This window comes from Syngnathoides biaculeatus, chromosome 3 (genome assembly GCF_019802595.1).
Source record: "Syngnathoides biaculeatus isolate LvHL_M chromosome 3, ASM1980259v1, whole genome shotgun sequence".
NCBI classification, from domain to species: Eukaryota; Metazoa; Chordata; class Actinopteri; order Syngnathiformes; family Syngnathidae; genus Syngnathoides; species Syngnathoides biaculeatus.
Genome location: NC_084642.1, coordinates 35,687,799 through 35,704,925, shown reverse-complemented (window position 1 = coordinate 35,704,925; position 17,127 = coordinate 35,687,799). Strand labels below are relative to the sequence as shown.

Genomic DNA, 17,127 nt, shown 5'->3' with positions numbered 1-17,127 from the left:
CTTTCACCCCTAGGTCGCATCCTACCTGTGGGGCATAGTCACTAATCACATTATACCAAACACCCTCAATTTCATTTTTCACCCTCATCACTTGAGCTGATACTCTTTTCACCTCCCAGGACATTCCTAGGTAAATTAAATTAAATTAAATAACCCATCCATTTCTCTTCCCATCTCCACCATGGTAAAATAATTTAAACCCTGGACCTAAACTTCTAGCCCAACTGCCTTTCCATGTGTTTTCCTGGACACATATCAACCTTTCTCCTAATCAAAATGTCAACCAACCCCTGAGACTTTCCCGTCATTGTCCCAGCATTCAACATCTCCACATTCAGTTCTCGGCTGTGTGCTTTCCTCTTCTCTTTCTGCCCTAGAACTCTCTTTCCACTTCTCCTTCATCTTCGGCACACCCCAAGTTAACTCGGGCCATGACTGCCCCGGTATGGAATTTCTTAACAGTATTGTAATTTTTTGAAGTCCTGATTTCAAGGGTTTTTTTTTTCAGGAGCTGGAAGCCCAAATTATGTAAAAATAAATTAATACTTGAAATTGTATAAATTGTGGGCCCTGAATTAAACCTTTATAAAAGTTTATTCTTTAAATGGAGTTAAAGGTCAAGTGTCATAAAATGGATGATTTTTAGTATGTTATTAATGAAAAAATGGCAGCCGGTATGGACCCATCTGTTTTTTTCACCACCGAACATGATTTTGACGGATATGGCTTTTTTTAACTCCTGCCGTGAAAATCCTATCGAAGTGTTTGTTTTCGACAAGAAGCAAGAAGTGACGTTGAAGGCAGGTGCATGCTCAACCGGACTCATTTGTTTCTATAGGTTTTACCTGCGGGAAAATAGCTCGTTGTTCCTTCATGTTAGCCAAAATGCCGGATCGTTGCATTGCTGGATATTGCTCGAACACTCAGGAGGATGGATTTAGCGTCGTGGGTTCCAAATGACATGTAGGTGTGTATACACCAACTAAAAAAAAATAATAGTTTGCGGCGGACCACGAAATCGGTCTCTCATAGCGTAACAAAGGATCCGCGTACGTATGAGAGGAGTGCTAAATGTGTCGAAGTGCGCGTCGGACGGCTTCTGCGTTGGGCTCATGGACTATCATACTGTCGGGGAGTCTGTTGTTAGTTAGAAGTGATCCGCATATCATTTAAATATGGCTCGAAAATAAAGGGTAATATTGCCCCGAACACTTCATTCGATTGTGAGATGTTCTCTTCTTCGAAAAGAGCTTCCGTGTCTGAAGGGGCAGGTCCCACAGTAGGGGCCAAAGCGTGTTTTCAATGGAGAATATCCAACGTGACGTCACAGACAGAAAATGCAGCGAATATGGGACCGCTTGGATGTTGAATGAGACTTCCACAAATTTGCGCATGGATGACGCGCTCTCCGCTCATATTTTTTTTCTTTTGTGTAGACATTGAAGAGAATAATATTGTATGAATTTCTTCATTTCAATATCTATTTGTTTCTATGTTTATCGGGATGACACTTGACCTTTAAGGAACAGCGTCACGGTGGTGCAGCTAGAAAGCATGGGCCTCACAGTTCTGAGGACCCGGGTTCAATCCCAGACCTCCCTGTGTGGAGTTTGCAAGTTCTCCCCGTGCCTGCATGGGTTTCCTCCGGGCATTCCGGTTTCCTCTCACATCACAAAAAACATGCAACATTAATTGGACACTCTAAATTGCCCCAAGTTGTGATTGTGACTGCGGCTGTTTGTGTCTAAGTGCCCTGTGATTAGCTGGCAACCAGTTAATGGTTTACCCTGCCTCCTGCTCGAAGACAGCTGGGATAGACTCCAGCTCTCCCACGACCCTTGTGAGGATAAACGGCTAAAAGAATGGATGGATGGAAATGACTAGCCTCTGGTCTTTCTTAGTACTCTGTAGGAGTCTTATTTTTCTTATCATGTTATAATAAATCAGGCTGAGCAAAGGAATGTGTGTGAGGAGGGAATGATGTTCATCTGTATGATGTGGCTCTTTGTCCCTTTGATGTATATGATCTGGCTTTTTGCTGTTACCCCAGTAGAAAAATATGGCTCTTCATGTCTGACTGGTTGTATTGCAAGTTCTCCCACTTAGAAATCATGGAAGGGTCTGAACTTTTCATCGTAGGTGCATGTCCACTGTGAAAGGGATAATCTAAAAACAAAAATCCAGAAATCACAATGTATGATTTTTTAACGATTTCTTTGTGTGATACAGCTGCAAATATGTATTTGAACACCGGTCTATCAGCAAGAATTATGACCCTCAAAGACCTGTTAGTCCACCTTTAAAAGCTCCACTCCACCTGTGTGAGGTCGTTAGCTGCATAAAGACAGCTGTCCACCCCATACAATCAGTAAGACTCAAACTTGTAACATGGCCAAGACCAAAGAGCTGTCCAAAGACACCAGAGACAAAATTGTACAACTCCACACGGCTGGAAAGGGCTATGGAGAAATTGCCAAGCAGCTTGGTGAGAAAAGGTCCACGATTGGAGCAATCATTAGAAAATGGAAGAAGCTAAACATGACTGTCAATCTCAATTGGAGTGGAGCCCTGTGCAAGATATCACCTTGTGGGTTCTCAATGATCCTTAGAAAGGTGAGGAATCAGCCCAGGACTACACGACAGGACTTGGTCAATGACCTGAAAAGAGCTGGGACCACCGTATCCAAGGTGACTGTCGGTAATGCACGAAGACGTCATGGTTTGAAATCATGCATGGCACAGAAGGTTCCCCTCCTTAAACCAGCACGTGTCAAGGCCCGTCTTAAGTTTGCCAATGACCATTTGGATGATACAGAGAATTCATGGGAGAAGGTTTTGTGGTCAGATGAGACCAAAAGGGAACTTTTTGGTCATAATTCCACTAACCAAGTTTGGAGGAAGACGAATGATGCGTTCCATCCCAAGAGCATCATCCCGACTGTGAAGTATGGGGGTAGTAGCATCATGCTTCGTGTTTCCCAGTGAAAGCCCAGAAACCTGTCTGATCTAGAGAAGATCTGTGTGGAGGAGTGGGCCAAAGTCCCTCCTGCAGTGTATGCAAACCTGGTGAACAACTGCAGGAAACCTTTGACCTCTGTAATTTCAAACAAAGCCTATTGTCCCAAATATTAACATTGGTTTTCTCAGGTGTTCAAATACTAATTTGAAAAATCGTAAAAAAAAAAAAAATCATACATTGTGATTTCTGGATTTTTCCTTTTAGATTGTCTCTCTCTCAGTGGACATGCACCATGATGAAAATTTCAGACCCCTCTGTGATTTGTAAGTGGGAGAACTTGCAATACAGCAAGGTGTTCAAATACTTATTTTCTTCACTGTATCCTTTAAATCGCCATATCCTTCAAAATTTCACACAGATAGTGTTAATGTGATTGCTTTCATTTGACCTTAACTTCAACATAGATTAGGCAGAATGTGATTTGTGTATCTTATTTGTTGACTTTGTTAATTTGATTGTTTCTTTTTTTTTTGTGACTATATGCAGCCCGTTGGGCAGCACAATATTGTGCAAGTTGTGGGCTGGTCCCAAGCCCGGATAATGCAGAGGGTTGCGTCAGGAAGGGCATCCGGTGTAAAACTGTGCCAAACACATATGAGTGTTCATCTTCTATAATGGTTAGGTCATGGTCCGGGCTTCCTACACCCGCCCCCGGAGCTTTCTCTGCAAGCCGTAGGTAGGAATTCAGATAATGTAGGTCGAAGACAAAAAAAAAAGGAGGAAAGCAGCTTAGTCAGAAGAAGAAGAGGAATGCACAAACCCCACAGCTGTGTGTAGGGACTTTGAATGCTGGGACTATGACAGGAAAAGCTCAGGAGTTAGTTAACATGACGATGAGGAGAAAGGTTCATATATTGTGCATCCAAGAGACCAAGTGGAAAGGGAGTAACACTAGAAGTTTAGGTGCAGGGTTTAAATTATTTTATCATGGCATAGATGGGAAGAGAAATGGAGTAGAGGTTATTTTAAAAGAAGATCTGGCAAAGAATGTCTTAGAGGTGAATAGAGTATCAGATCGAGTGATGAGGCTGAAATTGAGTGTATAACGTGATTAGCGTCTATGCCCCACAAATAGGATCTGACCTTGAGGTGAAAGAGAAATTCTGGAACGAACGAGACGAAGTAGTCCTGAGCATCCAGCACAGAGAGAGAGAGAGAGTTACAGCATTCAGCAAAAGAACATTGAAGGGCAGGTGGTGATGGACTCCGCAAAAAGGAGGGAATTGGCAGTGGTGAACACTTATTTCCAGAAGAGACAAGAACATAGAGTGTCCAACAAGAGCAGAGGTAGAAGCACGGAGGTGGACTATAGTTTCTGCAGACGGTCTAATCTGAACGAGGTTACCAATTGTAAGGTAATGGTGGGGGAGAGTATAGCTCGACAGCATAGGATAGTGGTGTGTAGGATAACTCTGGTAGTAGGTAGGAAGACTAAAAAGACAAAGGTAGAGCAGAGAATCAGGTGGTGGAAGTTGAGAAAGGAAGAATATTGTGTGGCCTTCCAGAAAGAAGTGAGAAAGGCTCTAGATGGACAGGAAGGGCTCCCAAAAGACTGGAATACTACTGCCAGGGTATTCAGAGAGGCAGGCAGGAGAGTACTTGGGATGTCTTCTGGTAGGAAAGAGGAAAAGGACACTTGGTGGTGGAACCCCAAAATACAGGAAGTCACCCAAGTAAAGAGATTAGTGAAGAAGAAGTGGGATACGAAGAGGACTGAGGAGAGGCGAAAGGAATACATTGAAATGTGTTGTAGGGCAAAGGTAGAGGTGGTGGAGGCTAAACAAGAGGCATATGAAGACATGTACACCAGGTTGGACACGAAAGAAGGAGAAAAGGATCTCTACAGGTTGGCCAGACAGAGGGATAGAGATGGGAAGGATGTGCAGCAGGTTAAGGTGATTAAGGATCGTGATGGAAATATGTTTACTGGTGCCAGTAGTGTGGTCAGTAGATGGAAAGAGTACTTTGAGAAGCTAATGAATGAAGAAAATAGGAGAGAAGGTAGAATAGAAGAGGCAAGCGTGAATGACCGGGAAGTGGCAATGATTAGGGAATTTAGAAAAGCACTGAACAGTATGAAAAATGGAAGACAGTTGGTCTTGATGACATACCAGTAAAGGTATGGAAGCAATTTGGAGAGGTGGTTGTGGAGTTTTTGACCAACATATTCGATAGAATACTACCGGGAGAGAAGATACAAAAAGAATGGAGGAAATGTGTGCTAGTCCCCATTTTTAAGAACAAAGGCGATATTCAAAACTGCAGAAACTACAGAGGAATAAAGATAAAGAGCCACACAACGAAGTTATGGGAAAGTGTAGTGGAGGCTAGACTCAGGACAGAAGTAAGTATCTGCGGCCAACAGTATGGTTTCATGACTAGAAAGAGTACCACAGATGCATTATTTGCCTTGAGGATGCTAGTGGAAAAGTACAGAGAAGGTCAGAAGGCGCTGCATTATGTTTTTGTAGACCTAGAGAAAGCCTATGACAGAGTAATAAGAGAGGAACTGTGGTTCTGAATGCCCAAGTCTGGTGTGGTGTAGAAATATGTTAGAATAGTACAGGACATGCATGAGGGCAGCAGAACAGTGGTGAGATGTGCTGTAGGTGTGTCAGAAGAATTTAAGGAGGAGGTGGGACTGCATCAGGGATCCGCGCTGAGCCCCTGTCAAGTCCCATCGGAACAGGGGTAGGACCCAAATGCAGGACTCGGACGATGCAAGGTAGTTCAAGGAGAAACGTTTATTATATGCCGAGGTCGGGGATTGAGCAGGCAGTCCGGTACAGCAGCGGTAGTTGGGACGGGCGAAGAGAGCAGGTGAGCGGGCAAGCAGGAGTCGGTACACAGGAGAACAATCAAAGCAGGCAGAAGTAACGAAGGAGTCAGGCTTACAAGGTTGGTCGGAGAACAGGCGAAGGTCGGTACACACAGGTTGACGATCAGGGATACGAGAGTGCTGGAACGGGACATGAAGCTCAACGAATTGGCGCCGGCCAGTCATATAAATACATAGCATAATCAGGCTGTATGAGGCGCAGGTGTGCACCTCCCAATCAGAGCAACCGTGGACACCAGCACAGCCCATGCTGGAGCGGCAGGATCATGACAGCCCCTTCCTGTTTGCGGTAGTGATGGATAGGCTGACAGACGAGGTTAGACTGGAATCCCCTTGGTCCATGATATCCGCAGATGATATTGTGATATGCAGTGAAAGCAGGGAGCGGGTGGAGGAACAATTAGAAAAGATGGCGGTACGCACTGGAAATGAGAGGAAATAGGATTAGCCAAAGTAAAACTGAATATATGTGTATGAATGTAAGGAGCGAAGGAGGTAGAGTGAAACTCGAGGGAGAAGAGATAGCGAGGGTGGACAACTTCAATAACTTGGGGTCAACAATACAGAGCAATGGAGTGTGGTAAGGAAGTGAAGAAACGGGTCAAAGCGGGGTGGAACAGTGCGCAGAAGGTGTCTGGTGTTCTATGTGACAGAAGAGTCTGTGCTCGGATGAAGGGCAAAGTTTATAAAACAGTGGTGAGGCCGGCCATGATGTACGGATTAGAGACGGTGGCACTGAAGAAACAACAGGAAGCAGAACTGGAGGTGGCAGAAATGAAGATGCTGAGGTTCACGCTCGGAGTGACCAGGTTGGATAGGATTAGAAATGAGCTCATTAGAGGGACAGCCAAAGTTGGATGTTTTGGAGACAAGGTTCGAGAGAGCAGACTTCGATGGTTTGGACATGTTCAGAGGCGAGAGAGTGAGTATATTGGCAGAAGGATGCTGAGGATGGAGCTGTCAGGCAAAAGAGCGAGAGGAAGACCAAAGATAAGGTTGATGGATGTTGTGAGGGAGGACATGAGGACAGCAAGTGTTAGAGAAGAGGATGCACAAGATAGGCTTGGATGGAAAAAGATGACACGGTGTGGCGACCCCTAACAGGACAAACTGAAAGAAAAAGGAGACTCTTTGCATACTGTTGTTGATTAATACTAACCACTTACAATCTGTTTGAGAACAACCTGCAACATTTGCACAATCGTCAATGCACCAAAAGCATTGCCTTATTAGTCAATTTATATATAAATTGCTGGAGGACTGCTTCATTTTCCACCATATCAGCCTTACCAGACAACTGGAAGATTTTCATTGATCGATGACTCTTCATATTCATGTTTTTTTGTTGTCCTAAATGTAGTGTATATTTTGTCAATAAGATACCAGGTACTCTAAACATGTGTATCTATATAAATTATGGCTTTTGTGGGAGTACAGTGATGGAATGTGTTACCGTCTGGCTTGATGTTGTGTTGGTGTGTGCGTCCACATAACACAGGCAATTCTGGAAGTTATCTGTTTATTTAACACAATGGCACAGTTTATTCAATCTGCAAATACTGTCTGAACAAGCGTATGTGACTGAGAGGTAAAGGTCTTTTCAGTGCATTCAGTGGATGAATCTAAAGAGTCCTAAAGCACTCCAATTTTCATGCTTTTGGAGCTTCATTTTATATGTGGGAATTTTTATATTCATTCATATTTGTCAGGGTCCTTAACAGTTGGTTGTGTGTCAAATATAGGCTATTTATATTTTCACTTTACAGGGCCTCTAAGATTTTAATCAAAACATTCCAATCAATCGGTTTGATTGTTAAGAATAAAGAAGACTTATGAAAATAAAACTAGAAAGGATGGCACCAATATGCAGTGATGTTTTGTTGAGTATTCATCTCATTCAATCACTCACTCATTCGCCACATGTGATTGTGGAATGTCAACACACACAGCTGTTTTGTTGCACATCAGCCAGTGAAAAAAGAGCGCTGCCGTTTTCCTGGTATGCAGCATGCCTATGTGGTTGGTGCCCAGCGGTGCCCTGTTGAAAAAAAAATACAAAAACAAATCAAATTTTAAAAAAGCGAGACTGAGTTTCACAAAGTTATTTAACTCCCCCCTCCGCACAAACGCACACACACACACACTCACACACACACACACACAACACACACACACACACACACACAACACACACACACACACACACACACACCACACACTCACACACACACACACAGCAAAATTACAAAAACATGCATGCAAGAAAAGTATTGTATTAAATCGTGATAAGTGACGGCACACTCGCACGCCCAAACAAACGCCATCCAGAAGCGCTGTGGGCGTGTCTTTCCTCCAGCTCAAGTAAATAGAGGCGCTCACGGTGATCCCCAGCCAAGAAATGACAGCGGCTCCTTGCTCCGGTACCGGCACCAGCCATTACACATTTGCTCCATCACTGCACAGATTTCACTTTACATGTTTCGAGACCCGGCGCAGATTTTTGCAACATTTCGGTAAGAATTTCTGCTCTCTCAACACCCTTTTGGTTGCGACGGTTTCTCTGAGTCTAATTCATTCTTGGGTACATTTGTGGAAATAACTGAGGGCGTCATTTGTCCGCTGGGAGCCACAGGTGTGCATCTTTTCTTCCGTGTTCCCGAAAGATGCGGGCCATAATGTAGCTTTTTCAATTTCACTCAAGTGGGTGCTGAACTGCTGAACGCACTCCGGGCGCACTTCCCAGAGAGACGAAGGTAGGTTTGATGCAACCCCGGCTTCCTTCACAATCACCATGCGTGCAAGTGCAAGCGTGACAATACCACAGTCGTGCACGGAATGACATCGCACGGAATTGCAAGACATACGTATACAGTTACGTGGAGATGCTGCTTTACTGGTCCTCTCGTGTGTGCAGTGACCAGTAGTTCCGAGTCGTTACAAGTGCATTCTGTAGTGCCTCCCTACTACTGTAGTATACCACAGGTGATCATTTCTCCTTTTGACAAGTAGAAGAAGGGTTTCAGTCCTCTTGTTTTAGGCAATTGTGTTTTTTTTCTTTTCTTTTTAGTCCACTTATTCTAGTGTTCTTACTGTTTGAAGATAAATCAAAAAGTGGTGCGAAAATATAGAACGTCACTGAACATAAGCATCCATGTAATCAGGGATTAAACCAAACACATCGGTGAACATGTCTATAAATACCAAGAACATATCCCTCCCATGTGTTTTATTGCAACAAAATGAAAATATTTTCTTACACCATTTAGTCTACAAACAATGACTCTTCCAACAATTGTTTAATCTGTCGATTCTGTTTTGGACTAATCAAAAAAGGAAGAACGTTTTTGTTTCAAATTTCCATTCCTTTTTTAAAAAACAAGACATCATTTCAAATTGACAGTGTAGAAAAAGGACAAACATAAAATTAGTATTATTCATTATTATTATTACTCAAATGATTTCTCAATTATCAAAATAGTCTTTAATTAATTTGGTAATGGACTACATTATCATCCTCAAAAGATGAATTAGTTTTTGATTCAATGTATTTGTTGTACTGCGAGAAATAATATGTAGAGAATAAAGAATGCTCGAATGCAAAATAATGTTTTCAGCCAAGATGTGCGAATGAACACAGGGGGAAGTTGTGATTGACAGCAGGAGCTTACTGCCAATCATCAGGCTGTGGCTGCATATTATTGGTCAGCTCTGACTTTCAGATGAGACTCAGGGTTGGATAGGAATAAAAATAGCCCAGATCAACACAACCAAGTTCGTGTACTGGACAGTAAGTGTCTTGCATAGCTGTGTGAGGCTGTTTCTGTTTACTAATCTGAAGTCCAATCGTGCACAATGTTAAAACATTCATTCATTCATCTTCTGCTGTTTATCTGAGGTTGGGTTGTGGGGGCTTTCCCCAGCTACTTCATCCAGCTCTTCCGGGAGGATCCAGAGGCATACCCAGGGTTACCTGAGAGACATAGTCTCTCCAGTCTCTACAGTGTGTCCTGTGTTGTCCCTGGGGTCTCCTACCAGTGGGATGCGCCTTGAACACCTCACCAGGGAGGCGTCCAGAAGACATCAGAATCTGATGCCCCAGCCACCACATCTGGCTCCGTTCACTGTGGAGGAGCCCCTCCCAGATGACCTAGCTTCTCACCCTATTACTCAGGGAGACCCCCATACATCTTTGCGGCCGCTTGTATCAGGGATCTTCTTTTGGTCATGACCCACACCTCCTTACCATATGTTAGAGAAGGAACGTAGATTGACCAGTGCACTATTCCGCCTGTCAATCTCCCGCTCCATTCTTCCCACCCTCGTGAACAAGACACCAAGATACTTGAACCCCTCCACTTGGGGCGGGATCTCATCTCCATCCTGGAGAGGGCAGGCCACCTTTTTCCGACTGAGGACTATTGTCTCAGATTTGGAGGTGCTGTTGCTCAGCCCAGCCGGTTTACAATCGGTTGAGAACCACTCCAATGTAAGCTGGAGATCACGGCTTGTTGAAGCCAACAGAACCACATCATATGCAAAAAACAGAGATGCAAAACAGAGGCCACCAAACCGGACCCCCAGCTCCACCTTGGCTGCACCTAGAAATTCTGTCCATAAACGTTATAAACAGAATCGGTGACAAAGGGAAGCATTAACGGAGTCCAATTCTCACCGGAAACGAGTCCCACAATGTGGACCATCGACCAGGATGAAAACCACATTTCTACTCCTCAATCTGAGATTCGACTTCTCGTTGGACCCTCTTGTCCAACACTCCTGAATAGGCCTAACAGAAGGGCTGAGGAGTGTGATTCTCCCTGTGTTTGAACACACCTTCTCTGAAAGGGGGACCACTACTCTAGTGTGGCAATCTAGAGGCACTGTCTCTGGTGTCCACATGATGTTGCAGAGGAGTGTCAACAAGGACACCCCCACAACATCCAGAGTCTTTAGGAACTCCAGGCGAATCTCATCCACTCCCTGGGGCTTTTCCACCGAGGAGCTTTTGAACAACCTTGGTAACCTCAACCTCAACCTCAGAGATTGGAAAACCCGCATTAGAGAACCCAGACTCTACTTTCTCATGGGAAGATGTGTCATTGGAATTGAGGAGGTCTTTGGTGTATTCTCCCTACTGACACACAATGCCCCAAGTCAAGATCAGCAATACCCCATCCTCACAATATATGTTGGACTGCTTCCCCATCCTGAGATGGCAGATAGTGGACCACAATTTCTTCAAAGCCATCAGGAAGTCTTTCTCCATGGCCTCAATGAACTCCTCCAATGCCCAGGTTTTTGCTTCAGCGACCATCAAAGCTGCATTCCGCTTTGCCAGCCAGAACCCATTAGCTGCCCCAGAAGTCCCACAGGCCAAAAATGCCAGATAGGAATTCTTTTTCATCTTGATGGCATTCCTCACCATTGGTGTACACCAACAGGTTCTGGGATTGCTGTCACAATCGGCACTGACCACCATACGGCCACAGCTCCGGTCTGCTGCCTCCACAATAGAGGCGCTGAACATGGTCCACAAAGATTCAATTTCCTCCACGTAAACTTGACCATGAGCAAAGTACTTTCAGAGGTGTGGGTTGAAACTGCTTCTGACTGGGGATTCCCAGCAGGCTCTCACGATAGGTTTGGGCCTGCCATCTTTCCCTACCATCAGACCCAACTCACCACCAGGTATTGACTAGTTGACAGCTCCCCCCTCTCTTCACCTGAGTTTCCAAGACATGCAGTCGCAAGTCAGATGACACAACCACAAAGTCAATCATCGAACTGAGACCTCGGATGGCCTAGTGCCAAGTGGCCATGAGCATAGAAGTCCAATAAAAGAACAATGCTCAGATTCTGATCGGGTGCCCAGTCATGCCATTCCAGGTCTCACTGTCAGTGGTGCGCATTGAACTCTCCCAGCTGAACAATGAGGTCCCCAGTGGAATCGCTTTCCAGCACTCCCTGCAAGGACTCCAAATAACGTGGGTACTCGTAACTGTTGTTTGGTGCATAGGAACAAAGAACAGTCAGAATCCATCCCTGCACCTGAAGGCGGAGGGAGGCTACACTATCATCCATTCAGGTGAACCTCAATGTACAGGTTTTGTCCCGCTTCCCATGGGCTCACCACCTGTCAGAGGGGCCATAGCATGCAGTTGAGCTGGGCAGTGGCCGAAGGGAAGGGACCTTGGCGAGCCAATCCCTGGCTACTGAAGTTGGCTCTAGGGAAATGGAATGATGGTAATACTTTCTGTATTAAAAATGAAGCTTGTTGCAATACTTTTGGTGTACCTGTCTGTGATATTTACATGTCTTTTATCAGTATCATCATAATACCATGAGCCAGCTAATGTTTAGTGACTGTTATCGACAAGTATTTTTTTCAAGTTTCATCTCTACTATAGTTCCAAGCATGCCAATAAGTTACTATACAAGCAACAGAAACCACAGCTGGTTGCTCTTTGGTCAGGTAAATTTGAGATTGAATCCTCAGCATAACGTTTGATGCTACACACTGAGAAGTGACAAAAATATGCACTAATGCTAAAATTTGCATACTCTGTTGCTGTGCCTTCAGGATTGACCTCACTTGTGGAGCCGTCCCCATGACTGAGACCAAAATATTATTTGCCTATGTCTGGCAGAGACCAATTCACCCAGAAGTCGCAACGAGATCACAACCATGTAGCTGAGACGTCTCTGCAATGTCTCCTCAGTCTTCTAGGCCTCAGACAGGTCATTGATCTTATGGAGAAGTCTCTCCAGTAGTTGAGAGAGTTAGTCTTCATGACATCTCAGAGAACTGTTGGAGACTCGAAAGAGTATCTAAAAGCTTGAAGAACTCAAACGTTCGAATTCAACACCTCTCTGGAGACACGACTTGTCTCCAGGAAAATATTGCAGAAGATGTCTCCATAACCAGCAGATACTTGAGTCGGCATCAGATCAAAAACTAGTCTGCAGGGCATTGGGATAGCACCTCGAGCTCTATGTCCTGTAGCCGAACATCCATCCATCCATTTTCTGAGCCACTTCTCCTCACAAGAGTCGCTGGAGTGCTGTAGCCTGTCCCAGCTATCATTGGGCATGAGGCAGGGTACACCTGAAATGGTTGCCACATAGAGACAAACAAGCGTTCACATTCACAATAACACCCAATGGCAATTTAGTCTCCAATTAATGCATGTTTAGGGGATGTGGGAGGAAACCGAAGTGCCTGGGACAAAACCCAGACAGGTGGGGCCAGGTTTTTAACACCTGTCCTCAGAAATGTGAGGCCAACGCTCTAAGCACTTGCGCCACTGCCGCCTGTAGCCAAACCTTTTACTCCAATCTCCACTTTGGTGCAGCAGCATGATTTGTTGATGTTATCAGCCTTCTTGCATACAATGTGGTCTTGCTATGATCAACAGCCACATGTTGAGAAATAGATACAGAAATAGATGCTCTTTTTTCTTTTTGTTTGTCGGCATGTGTAGTCCCCATTGATGATTTTTTTCCCATTTTCAAAGGGAAAATGTCTTGCAGGACGCTAGCTCAGTACTCCACACATTTAAATACAGGTAGATTTCACATAAATGACACTGTATAGTTTTGTGCTGAACTGAGCATAGTTTTTCTCCAGAGGGGAAAAACACACGTGCTGGTTTTCACAAGTTCAGTGCATGTTATCCTCAATTTGTTAATGTCACATTTTATATCACACGGTTACAAAATCATTTTTTCCCCCTAATAACGTGCACCCACAGTTAAGGTCACTGTCTGCATTTAATCACTGAGTTCAGACCCAATCTGTATTTCTTTATGCAGATCTCTTTCATGTCAAGAAGTTGTTTATGATACTTTTACTGTTCACTGCAATTCCTCTGATGGCCACTGCATGTTTTCCATCCCAGCACGTGGTCCACAGGATTGAATGATTAAATTCATTGCTTTCTACTATTCAATAGTCAGGCAAAGCGCTTTTTGCGCTTCATTATCACTTCTAATCTGCAGCTGTAAATGATTTATCCAGTATGCCATTGCCTAGAATATTTATTTGTCAAGTATGTCATAAAAAGAAAATGAATTTGTTATGTAGTTGGTGTACTGTAACAAAAATGATTAACACCACGATAAAATATACATTTAGGATGTGTACGCAAATGTAAAGAAGGTGCATAATTAAGTAATGTAAAATGCAATAATTGTGTAAATACACCAGTGTATTTTGGTAATAATCAAATATGTGGCAATTAATGGCAATATTACAATTAACTTATAAGACTTTTTTTTTTAAACATTAATGGTTGGGAGCTGTTGCTATCTCACGCGGTTTTGGTTTGCAGTGAAGGGGAGAAGGAACTGGAACAGGTGTGGTGTCCAGGCTGGGTTCAGCCTAAGAGAATTATATCTGACCACTACTTACTTCTTGCAAGTTGCTAGTCATCCAGAGTTGGTACTGGGGTATTGATGACAAGTCTGGTTTTATCTTTTTCTTTTTGGCATCACCAATGAAGGTAGTTATAGAGATTCTTCATGAATATAACCTTTATTAGTCCAACGTTGGGGAAATTTGTATGGTTTCAGCAGCAAAAGTGGCTAAAGAAATAATATTTTGCATGAAAGAGGACACAAAGAATATAACCACTTATATGCTGTAAAAATCAATAAATAAGACATCATTAATACTGGAATTGGATTTTTTTAAGTAAAGATAACTGATGCAAAAAGCCCATTGAACAAAAACCTACCCAATGTTCTGGTTGTATGTTTAGCAGGAAGGAGCAGTGGAATCTGTTCCTCACACAGCTTGGGTGTAAAAGTCTGTTGCTGAAGGAACTGTACAGTACTGTCAGAGGGTCAGAGGGTTGTCTAGCATGGATAGGACCTAAGCCATCATCCTTCTGCTCCCAACTCTGCCAAATGAGTCCAGGGAGACAGAGCTGTCCCTCTTTACACCTTTGTCTAGCTTCTTTTTGTCCTGAGCAGATATGCCTCCTACCCAGCAGACCATTTAGGAGAAGACCAATGCAACAACCAAGTTATAAAAGATCTTCAGCAGTGTGTCCCTTAAACACTAAGGGACCCAATCTGCAGGAAGAGTCTGCTCTGACCTTTTCTGTAGACAGCTTTTGTGTTGTTGCTCCAATGCAGTTTATTGTTTACGTGACCACTCACATATTTTGTACTTGTAGGTTGCGAAGTTTGAAAATCTTCCAATGTTCTGGACGTTCAAAGAGCATGTGGAGAGTAACAAAATGCTTTTTCTTTTTTTTCCCCAATGTTGAGGTGATTTTACTGAAACCAATCCACAAATGCCGGGGTAAGTTTTTTTGTACTCTTGGTCGTTTCCGTCAGGAATGAAGTCGAGAATGGCAAAGTCATCAGAGAGCTTCTGCAGGTGACAGAAAGGAATGCTGTAACGAATGTCTGCTGTGTAAAAGGTGAATAGAAGCCAAGACAGTTTCTTGTTGTGACCCAGTGAGGGAGTCGCTTTGTTGCACACAAAAAGGCCCTGCAGAGAATTATGAAAAAATGGACAACACATCGCCAACTTCCAGCAACTGCCTCTCGGGGACAATTTCACCTCTTGATGCCTGCAGAGGTCACAGAGCATCCTCAAACACCAATTCCCCACTTTCACTCTATCTTTTTGAACTTTTTCAATCGGGAACGAGATTTAGATACCGCAGCAGGATCCATTGGTCAGAACACTCCCAGTATGTGATGAATGATCACAGAACTCATTCACTTACTGTCTAGAACTCTCGCGGAAAGACCTGAATCCTCATCAGGCACAGAAAATAAATTCTGTGCTTGAATGGAGTTTCTTTTGAGCTCCCACTGGTCTTGAGAGATTATAATTTCAAAGAATTGGATACTGGATACTGGACACAGAGAAGTTGTGCAGTGTAATGGGCAGTTGTGGTGGAGGATCTATCCTGAAGTGAGTCAAGCTACAATTTTGAGTGTGTTCAGCTTATGATGGCTGCAACAAAGCAAGAGCAGCTCCACTTTATGTTCAGAAATGGACCTGTCTCCACCACTGATGATTTCAATGTCCGTGGTAGCATCTGCAAACTTCAGCGTTAAGGTGCAGTCATTCATGGAGAGGCCATATCCTTTGGGGGTACTGGTGCTGATAGATCATGTGTACATTTCGAAAACTTTAATTTGGCCAAGTCCAAACAGTTCAATTTTCATTTAGTGTCCACTACTTCTTACTACTAATTGAGCCACATTTTTACCACAAAATATGCAGATGTAAATTTTGCCTGCATGCTGAAATTAGACTGGGTAAACAGAGATCAGTCAAGCCAAAAGCTGCTTAGGGGACAGAATTATATTCACATTTTAGAGTGATATCGCACTAATCCTGATGTTGCGCTCCCTGGTGTGACACTCAAAATACTGATTATGTTTTGGCAGTTCATGGTTGAGTTTTTCTCTGTTGAAGTCCTTGAGAATAATAAGAGCGGGGGTGTTCTTGCTCCAATTTAGTAACGTTGTCACCCAGAGTCCGCATTAAACTCCGAACAAACTGAGTTGCTGTTGCTGTTTTTCTCAATTTTGTTCAAGGTAAACAAATATTTGCAAACAAATTTTGCTTTCCTTGTCTTTAACTCTGGGGAAAGTGGAAGATTATCCATGTATTCTGCTTTTTCAATATTTTAAAATGTGTTGTTGTAACAGATTTGATAGCAGTTGATAGCATTCAATGCCATACAATCACATTGCAGATAAAAAAAAATCAGTCGAAGACAAAACAACATATTTATATTAGTTACACGGACCTGTTTTCCTACATTTTTTTGTGTACTTATTGTACTGTAAAATCTTATCCAGTGTTCTCTTCTATAATCTATGAAAAAGTTGCAAGTAACCCTGCAAGTGAGGATGGAAATACATTTTCTCAAATCCCTTCCAACTCACTCCTGAACTCGAAATTTTCTCATGAAAGCACATGACTTTTGGCAGGTCCGAAGCACTAATTTTCCAGTGTAGGTTGTAGTTTCCACTCGTTGCTAACACACATTGAAAGACAAAGAGGAAGTCCCGGAAGAGGGCTGGCATCGGGGATGAGGGCATACAGCCTACACCCACAGTTTACTTGACAAAAAAAAACACCAATCTTCAAGTCTTGAGAAAATGTGTGTTTCCTCCGGTCAGCCATGCTGGTTGATCATTGTGATGCATGTGAAGAATAAGCACACCACTGTCTAGGAGGTTGCATTGGCAGAATTCAAAACCAGTCGATCCAATTAGATGTGAGATTGTGAAGAGC

The 17,127-nt window shown here is 43.4% G+C and overlaps 1 protein-coding gene across 1 annotated transcript in view; it reads left to right on the top strand.

Annotated features, from left to right (window-relative positions):
- The first annotated feature begins 8,263 nt into the window (after positions 1-8,263).
- Positions 8,264-17,127, top strand: part of LOC133498578 (cell migration-inducing and hyaluronan-binding protein-like) — a 151,891-nt gene continuing 143,027 nt past the window's right edge. The window contains exon 1 of the mRNA XM_061815597.1: positions 8,264-8,371. The gene's annotated coding sequence lies outside the window, so the exon portion shown is untranslated. The remainder of the gene's footprint in view (positions 8,372-17,127) is intronic.